Genomic DNA, 10,098 nt, shown 5'->3' with positions numbered 1-10,098 from the left:
TGGCAGCCTGATAAAGTGAATGTATTGGAAAGGAAAATTACTGAACTTCTCCTATAGATGTCTCGTGCTAGAACTAGAAGAAACTTCGAGATGATTTCTTGAGGCTCCTTACTTTGTGGGTGAGTGCACTGAAGGTTAAGAGGATCAAGTGATTTACTCAAGGTCCGAGATCTGATTAGCACTGGAGTTAAAATTTTAACCTGGGTCTCAGAGTGCTTTGATGAATGTCTTTCTCCCCTTAGACCATTGACTTCCAAGCATTGTCTTATTTTAATTTAAGGAATAGAATTGTTGCTTAAATAAATTAATATTGGCAACTGTAATTGGCAATACCTATAATCCCTTCAATGAAGTGGTATTTGACAATCCTTCTCTCAACATAAGTACGTTATGTTGCGCACACACACACACGCACACACAGAGTCATACCTGTTTACTACCATTCTACACCTTGTGGCCCCAAGGGACACTAAGAAACCTTTAAGACTCTACAAAGCAGAGCTTGGGAAGCCCTATAATGCACCTGTGCCAAGATAGTCCTCAACTCTATAACACATGGTTTGGGAAAATTCAGGCTTTAGAAGGAGAATGTGTCAGAGAGAATGCATTTTCTCCAAAAGGTTGCCCTGTAACTTACAGATTTCTAAAAAGCAGCATAGAACAAGGGGGAAGAAAAAGGATCAGAATGAAAAAGTGATAAAAACCAATTTGAGATCTGGCCTAGGTGACTGATTAAAAGTCATTATTTATTCTTCGAAGAAGGCAGAAGCGTATGGAGCTGGTCTGTCTGTTGGCCTGAGGATCCATCACTAATCCATAAACGTTTGGATGAGAAAACTGGTTGTCATCAGTCCCCAACATACGAGTCAGATACAGACCACTTTATGGATTCCCAAGTTGCTTACTAATCTTCCAAACGTCCTTGCATAGTAGGGGATCGGCTGACTTCATTCACAAATGAAAATATCTTCTTTGCATGCGTATGTTTGTTCCCATAAAGGCATGCCAGCAACCCTAAAAAGGACTTTCCTGGACATTCTAAAAAATGGAAGAACACAGACTTGGGTAATGAAGTCTAGAATAAGGATTAACTGGGGAAATTTAACAATCTACTACAAACAAGAGGCAAATTGTAAGGAATGGAGTTAAAATGAAGGATAAGAGAATGACATTTCTTTTACGACTAGCGAGTGGAGGAGTTCCAAGCCTGGCTTCCCCGTTCGTCTCCATCTGTCAGATGTTATACCAAAGGCCTATTCTAATGATGTTCTTAAGCTACTTTGAATTGAAATGTCACTAAGATAGGAAATAGAGATTTTTCTAAAATTAAGTTTTTGTATTTGTCCTTGTATACTGAAAACAAAAAGCCGAAAATTTTAAAAATTAGAAAAATTTTAAATGTCTTAAAATGGATTTTTTTCTATGAATAAGAATGTGATCTTTCTGATCGAATTAATATAAAAGAAGAACACAAACACAAATATTTTTAAAAGTAACTAAAAAGGTTAAAGAAACACAAATAAAAAGAAATAAAAATAGTTTAAGTTTAAATCTGGAAGGGATTGACCCTAGTGTCAGACTAAAAAAGATGTAGAACCTATTTTCAATAAGACATTTGTACTTAAGATTTTAAGATTTTAAACACTCCAAGTAGAAACTGGCCTATTTGGAGCTCAGACTAAAAAAATCTTGCTGTATAATTCTGGTTCTAATATGCTTTCATTTGGTCTACATTAACTTACTCTTACAGAGAAGAGAAAGCTATTATTGTGTTAATCTTGCCCCCTGCCCCCTCTTTTAGAGCTCCTAAGAATTCTGGTTATAGGCTCTATAGAAATTCTTGGACAAATAGATTTCTGTGTAGGAAAATTCAGAAGCAAAGGATAAATTCATATCATGCTTGTGAACAGTGTAATTAAAATTAATACACTGTATCGAAGTCACTCCCAAAAGGACTTTTATTTCAATATCTGCTTTTATAATTTCAAATAATTGCAAACTGAAGTAATAAATGTATTCATATCCAAATTCATTTAGCATGACTCTAAACTTAGAACGAAAATGAGGAAGGTTTTCAAATAAGCAATGTGATTATCTTTACTCTATCACAGGGAATTTTCATTCAGATTAGTTGGGATAACTAATTGTGTACCTGGGCAGAAGAATTAAGTGTAATAATATTGCTATTACATCTTAATAGGATGAACCAACAACAGTTTACATGTTACATCAGCATTTTTATTCTTCCAAAGAGGAGAAAGCATTTGGGAAATGTTTCAGAGTTAGTGTGCTGTGGTGAAATGAACTCGGGAAGTGGAACGAAGGAAAAACCATTTGGAGTCCCATATGTGTCATTTATTAAGTGTGCGACCTAAGTCAACTCAGTCATTTGGGGCTCAATTTTCTCATCTGTAAAATGAAGAGATTGTACCAGAGAATTACTCAAAGACTCTTCAGAGCTAATGTGTCTATGATGACAACTACGAATGCTTCTAAAATATATTTTAAAATCAAGATCATAAAATGGAAATTATGTATCAGTGAATAACTTAGCTACAACAAAGGGCTACAGATGGCATAAACTCTATATATAATGAATATACAAATGGGAAAATATGATTTAATTCCCATATTTGAAAAAATTCAAGAGGAGACATAACTAAAAACCTGGGACATTAATACCAAATATATGAAGAGTGCAACTTAAAAAAACTTTTTGTCTTAACACACTAGAATTCCATATTAAATATAACTTCTACTGGAAAAAAAATGGAAAGAATTTGAACTTTTATTGTTTGGGGAATTTTAAAGAAGAAGTTAATTTTTGGTTCTTTTGATTTAAGCCTTTCATGTAATTATACAAGTTGAGTTGATAATTTACATAACATTACATTTTTAGATATTTGATAAAACACTGAATATTAATTTTTGCAGTTTTCCTCTACATCTTGGAGCCAAGAAATATATTTTTTCTGATCTCAAGCATTTTCTCATCCCTTTAATGTTTTCTAGCTACTGGGCAGTGGGCTTATACTGCCTAAATGATAAAAAAATGCCCTGCAGGATTTTCTCAATTAATATTTCTTTTTTTCCTTCTATTTTTGGTGAGGAAGATTGGCTCAGTGCTGAGCCAATCTTGTATGTTGGATGCCACCATAGCATGGCTTGATGAGTGGTGTGCAGGTCCACACCTGGGATCTGAACTGGTGAATCCTGGGCTGGCGAAGTGGAGCACTCGAACCTAACCACCATGCCACCAAGCTGGACACCAACTAATATTTCTTGAATGAATAAATTCTAGTCCTGTATGTCCCTCAACGTTTAGTCTCAGTCTTGTCACTGTTCCCCTCTATCTCCTTCCTTTTGGAGGTGAGGGTAAGGTTTCTTAGGACAGGTTGACTATAGGCCTCATTGTTACTTCATTTGGGCAACATAGACACTTTGTTGTCTTGTCAAAGCTTTATCCTTCCTCCAAATACCATGCCTGCCGCAGAGTAGATGCTCTCTAAATTTTCCTCATGCAGCCAGAGTGGGGAGGGAGAAAGGGTCTTCTCTTCACTCTCTCCCACCCTCCACATCAGGGCTGGGTTTGGGTTAGATCATTGCAAGCCTTCCAATCTCCTTTTCTTCCTTCCTAGAGTGTTTTAACTACAACTTACTCTTTGATCCCTTCCTTGGAAGGCAGGATCCAACTAATGGTGAGTTTAAGGGAAACAAAGCATTTATAACAATATTTGTGGTGGGAAGAGAGAAAAGAGTATGTACACACCGTGAGCCTCTTCAGTCCAACGGCACCTCTCAGGGTAAACCCAGGAGACTCCAATGCAATGAGGACTCTAAGCAATGTGGAGGATGGGCGTGGGGGAGGAAATGGAAAATAGGCCCGAATCACTGACCAAGAGAGTAGGGTGGGAATATTGAATGTAGTCTTTACGGGTCAAATTTATTGGAGTCAGGTCTTAGCTGCTTATCATATTTGATGAAGAGGACTTTTTGTTCCAATGAGGCTTGCTTCTGTCTGAATTGCTTGGCTTCAGTTTGACTTCTGTGCAATCACTCTCTCCTCCCTTATAGCCCTTGTCTCATGGATAAGGTTGCCAAGTAAAATACAGGATGGCCATTTAAATTTGAATTTCAGGTAAATAATGAAAAAAAAATTAGTATAATTATGTGCCAAGTGGTCCACACATGCTTATACATCTTCTATTTTTATTTGAAAAATCTGGCATCACTACTCAGGGCTCAATCAACCTAGCTTGTCCTGTGATTCCATTTTCTGTTCTTTCTCCTGAAGGACTTTGTGTTCTCACTGTTCACTCCATTCTTGGTCTCCAGATCCATGTATTTACTACAGGCGAGCTAGCGCCACAAACTCAGTTGATGGTTCACAAATGTCTTTTGTGCCAGACCCAGGCTGGCACGAAATTGAATTCAGTATACCATTCTACCTCTCTCTGAGACCAGCTGTTTGTGGACCCTCCAAAGGTAAAACCAAGACCATTCCCACATATGTCAGGCCATTAGCAGAAGCCCTGGCTCCGTACAGTGCAGTTAATTGTGATGAAATAGAGGCACAGTTCCTCCAGAGTTTGAAGCATGCAGAGGCCTGACTCTCCTCTGAGGAGGACACATTCCTGTCCTTGGTTTGAAGGAAACGGCTCAGTATAATTCCCTACCTTCTACTAGGTAGTAGCTGGTCCCCTTAAGTTATGGCACCATTTTAGGGATTGGAATTGAGTCCTCAGAATTGGCTAATATGAACTTCTCAGAGGTAGTGGCAGTTCCTAGTGTCATAAGGGATACACATGCGAAGCTTCTGCTCTTGCCACCATGCCCATGGCAGTGTGCCTCAGAACCAGGCAAAGGGCCAGTGCGATGTTTTGCTGTATTTCCATTTTATGTGTGTTTTTCAGGCTCCTCTGAATAGAGCATCCCTAACAGAGGTGAAGGACACTGCGTTTTCCACTTTTGGAAATACTTTGTAAAATGAAAGTAGGTGAAAGTTTACCTTAACAACACTCTCAAAGGGAAAAGAAGTCACAAACAGACCATTTCAATGTGAAAGATATGAGTAGAAAGGAGAAAGGGCAGTGCCCACCTTTAAACCGCAAAACGGTGTGAGCCCATTTCTTGGTAGGAAACTCAGGCCTTTTTATCTCCTGTGTTGGAAGTCAGCTTCTCCCACACTGTCGGCCTGGTGGAGTCATTGTGCCCCCTTCTCCAAGTACAGAGAGGGCATGTCCAAGATGTAGCGTTAGAATCACTTTCCTTAGGGGTGTTTTGGTGCCAAGCATGCACAAGTCCCACTTGTCATCCTTCTGTCATCCTGGGGACACTCATTCTTCTTCCTCAGATATTTCTTTAATGGCCACTTCATTCCACAGCAATTGGCTTCCTTTCTCTGCCACAGGACATAGGAGGCGTAAGTAACGTGGAAGGAGCTGGAGGGAACAGCTCAGAGGCCAACTTCCCCACGAAGCCTTCTTTGCTCCAACACTAGAAGTAACTACCTTCTGCCTTATTCTGTTCTGTCAGTCGTTTACCATATTTTATTCCTCCCCACCCCACTTAGGTATAAAACTGGACTGTGTGATTCCAGAGAGCCAGATTCATTTCTTATTGACCTGAGACCTTGGTTTCTTCCCAAGAGGGACTGGAAGAGTGCCCTGTATATAGAAGTGATTCAAAATATTTATTTATCAAAAGTAAGCTGCTGGTAAATTTTGGTAGAAATAAATTATCCATTTACTATGCATATCAGATTAAAAATATTGCAAATCTTACAATGTAATCGTATACACCTTGTTCCATCAATTGTCCCCTCTCTTTGCATACTGAAGTACGCTCATTGAAGATTACTACTTTTTGTCCCAATTTCCCAAAGGGCCCACCAGTATCCACCCACCAGCAGCAGCAGCAGGACTTTTCCAGCGCCTAGGCATAGTTCAATGGAACATCACCAGGATTTTTGTGGGTTTTTTAAAACATAATCTGCAGTGGTCACGTGTCTCAAAAACTAGGAATTGTAAGAATGTTCCTCCCAATAAGGCTGGCATTAACTTAGAAGAATACATTGTTTCATGGATTGGGGTTGATATAATTCATTACAGAAGAGTTTGAAGTATTTGAAGGATCATACGTTTTTGGAGGGGAATTATTTCCCAAAAAGCCAACGGCTTGTGCTAAATGCAAACATATGAAATATTTTATGATGAACCGCCTGGCGTAAATCCAGGCCAGCTCAGTCATCATTAGACACAATTAAGTTTAAATGACCTCTGTCTGTACCCAGTAAAAATGTATCTCTTGACAGAAATTTCATGCAACACTGTACTTAAAAAACAACTTCTTACCTACCATCCATCAATTCTCCTTTACCACTTCATTCCGAACTCTGCTCAAATCCAACTTTCTCTATGAAACCTTCTCTTTATTAAGCAGGTTGGAGGCAGGCTGGCCACTGCCGGTAACCACTCCTGTAGAACTTTGTTAACCACCTGTGTCACGCACTCCTCTTGAGTTAAGGAACATGCCCTCCTCTTCCGTCCTCCCTTAGCGCTTCGGAACAGGAGATGCTGCAGCCAGAGCCACAGGGCTCGGGTGGCTCCCTCCATACAGCTCTTTGATCTACGTGGAATGGATCTACTGTCGCAGTGGACACTCTTCGGTTGAAAATAGCAGAAACTGGATCTGCCTAACCTAAACCAAAAGGGATATTATTGGAAAAATGTGGGCAGCCTAACAGGATGACAGGGCAGCCCAATGAACGTGCTTGGAAGGACAGGGACCAAGGCGGCTGGAACTGCTTGACAGCCCCGTGGGGCTCCCACTGTTTTCAGACTTTGCATCCCTCTGCTCCTAATTCTGCTTCCAGACAGAAAGCTTTATGTTGCTCCATATTGGGCAACCAGCCCTCCTACCTCCTTGTCATCGGGAGCACAGGGCACTTGAACAGTTCCATCAAGGAGCACCCTCAAGTCACACAGGGATTTAGCCGAATAGAAATAACGGTGCTATTGACAAAAGACAAGGAACTGTTTGCTAGGTAAGTGAAAAATCAGCCAGTAATCACCACCCATTTACTGGAGATAGTGGTATAGGAAGTTCTGGAAGTCACTTAGGACACCTGTTGCAATAAGAGGCAACGTAATAAAGAAGAATGAGCATAGACGTTGGAGTCAGACCACCTAGCTTTGCTGCTTACTAGCTGGGTGACCAGGCCTTTCTGGCCTCCATTTCTACCTCTGCAAAATTATCTACCTCATGAGGTTATCGTGGGGATTGCATTAGGCAATACGTGAAGAGGACCTTGCCTGGTATCTGACATCCAGTGGGCATTCTAAATACTACTGCATTTGCTTTCTTTGGTCTATGGTGAGCCTTACTCCACAGCAATTCTAAAATCAACTCTGGAGATTCATGCTTGCTTTCAGGCAAGTATTCTCTCTTTAGAAAACTTCATCCACTTTATGATAATAACAGACCCCATCCCTATTTCGAGTCATTGGTGCTTTCTTTAATTTAATGGTGTGTTGTGTTCTTTTCCTAATTCTTCCACTTGAGTATTTTATCTTACATTTTGTTGTTTATCATCTTTGCCATGTATTTTCTTTATATTTTCCTTTTTATTTAACTCAATTCCACCACCACCACCACACCCCCACCTTCCCCACCATACACCTGCTCTTCTGTGCTCCCCATGTCAGCAAAGAGCATCCTCATCTTTCCAATTGCTCACTAGGACTTTGTCATTTTCTTAGGTATCCTTGACATCTCTCTTTCACCATCTTGCCCCAGAGTCCATCAATCACCAGGTCCTATGGAGTCTATCTCCTAAATATTTCTTAATGCATCAACTTCTTTCCACATCTACCACCAGCATCCAAGCCACCATTGTTTCTTAAATGGACTACTGTAGAAACTTTTGAGTTAACCTCTTTCTATTTATTCCAGTTCTCCTTCCATCTTTTCTCCATGTAACAGCCAGAATTGCTTTTCTAACCTGAAAACTGTTCACATGTTCCCCCTGCTTGGAACCCATCTGAGTTAGAAAAAAACCTCTCCTGTGTTCCTCCTTTTATCGCTCATAATACTTCTGACACTAGATATGTAGATTTTTTCCCCACATCAAGCAATTCTCTGTGACATTAGCTGGGTGTCCTGCAATTCAATTCAGTTCTGAAACTAATCAGAGTTGATGCAATTTAAGGTCTCAGTCCCACAAGACTTTCTCCCACTTCAGATGCTAATTGCAAGTACCTAGTGTGTCCCCTGGTTACCCACAACTTCTGCGCATCTTGGCTGCAAATTGGAGTCTCCTACGCGCCCCCTCCTTGCATTGGATCATTTGTCGGAACAGCTCACAGAACTCAGGGAAACATTTACGTATATTTATCAGTTTATTATATAGCAAAGACTTTGATAAAGTCTACAGATGAGCAGTCAGATGAAGAGACACATAAGGTGAGGTCTGGATGGGCCCTGAGTGCAGGAGTTTCTGTCCCTGTGGAGTTGGGTTTACCACCCTCCTGACATGTGGATGTGTTTTCTGAACCAGGAGCTCCCTAAACCCTGTACGTTTGGGATTTTTATGGAGGCTTCATCATACAGGCATGATAGGTCATTAACTCAATCTTCAGGCCCCTTCGCTTCCTGGACGATAGGGCATGGGACTGAAAGTTCCAAGCTTCTAACCATGGCTTGGTTTTTCTGTTGACCAGCTGCCATCCAGGAGCCCACGAAGAGTCACCTCATTAGAACAAAAGACATTCCTGTTACCCAGGAGATTCCGAGGGATTTAGGAGTTTGGTGTCAGATGCTCCTATGACTCAGGAAATTACAAAGGTCTTAGGAACTCTTTGTCAGAAACTGGGATCAAAGAGTAAATGTTCAAACAAAAGATTCTCCTAGCGTCCCTGTTTACAAGGGTTTTAGGAGCTCTGTGTTAGGAACCAGAACAGATATATATTTCTTCTTATTTCATATCATCCAATGGCTTTCCTTTACTCTTAGGATCATGACTAAGATCCTTAACACAGCCAGCCAGGCTCTGCATGTTCTGGATCCTGTCTACTTTGGTAACTTCATCCAGCACCCTTTCCCGATGCCCACAGTGCTGCAGCCAGGCCGCTCTTCTCTTGTTGCCTGGGAAGTTTCCCTACCCATACTTCCTACATACAGACTCCATGCTTCCAGCTGCTTCTGCCTCGAATGTTTATTCTCCAACTAACTTCTGCTCGTCCTTCAGGTCCAAGCTTGGATGTTAGGGTCCCAGGAATGCCCTGCGTAACCCCCCATCCAGATTAGGTTTGACAGCTAAAGGCATTCTTGGACCTCTGTGCTTCATCATAGCTCTCATCCGGATTCCAATAAAGAATAATTGGTGTCAGTTTTGGTTTGTTTATTGTGTTATCACACCCACCAGGCAACAGACTCCAAATGACCCACCAGCAAGGACTAGCTCTGTCCTATTAACCACTAGTTCATGCTCAAAAATATTTAGTAAATGAATGACTCGCTGTATGAGTGAATGATTCCAGCTAGGCACACATATGGCATAATGGTTGTGAGCATGTATGAATAAAATAAATATAATTTAGGAAGAAATTTTTTCATCTAAAAATTGTTCTCTATATTCCTCAGAGGCTTATATAGGACTGTGTCTATTTTTGTTTATGCCTTTATTTTCTTCTGGCTTCAGGTAATGCAATGGGATTGATTTCATTTCATTGCTTTATATATTTGGTATAGGACTACCACCAAAAATGTCAAACGTTTTTGTTTTAAAAATCAGTAAAGGGCCTGGCCCCGTGGCTCAGTGGTTAACATCTCACATACTCTGCATTGGCGGCCCAGGTTCATGGGTTCAGATCCTGGACATGGACCTACTCCACTCACCAGCCATGCTGTGGAGGTGTCCCACATACAGAAAAAAAAAATAGAGGAGGATTGGCATAGATGTTAACTCAGGACGAATCTTCCTCAGCAAAAAAAAAAGAAAAATCAGTAAAGACTTTTTTGGTTCTTTCATGTATGCAATTATTTTTATTAATTTATTAACAGCTAATATTTAACAGGGACTTGCCAGATACCAGTCAC

The sequence above is a fragment of the Equus przewalskii genome, chromosome 5, assembly GCF_037783145.1.
Source record: "Equus przewalskii isolate Varuska chromosome 5, EquPr2, whole genome shotgun sequence".
Taxonomy (NCBI): domain Eukaryota; kingdom Metazoa; phylum Chordata; class Mammalia; order Perissodactyla; family Equidae; genus Equus; species Equus przewalskii.
The sequence above is the reverse complement of the archived record's forward strand: the minus strand, read 5'-3'. Positions refer to the sequence as shown.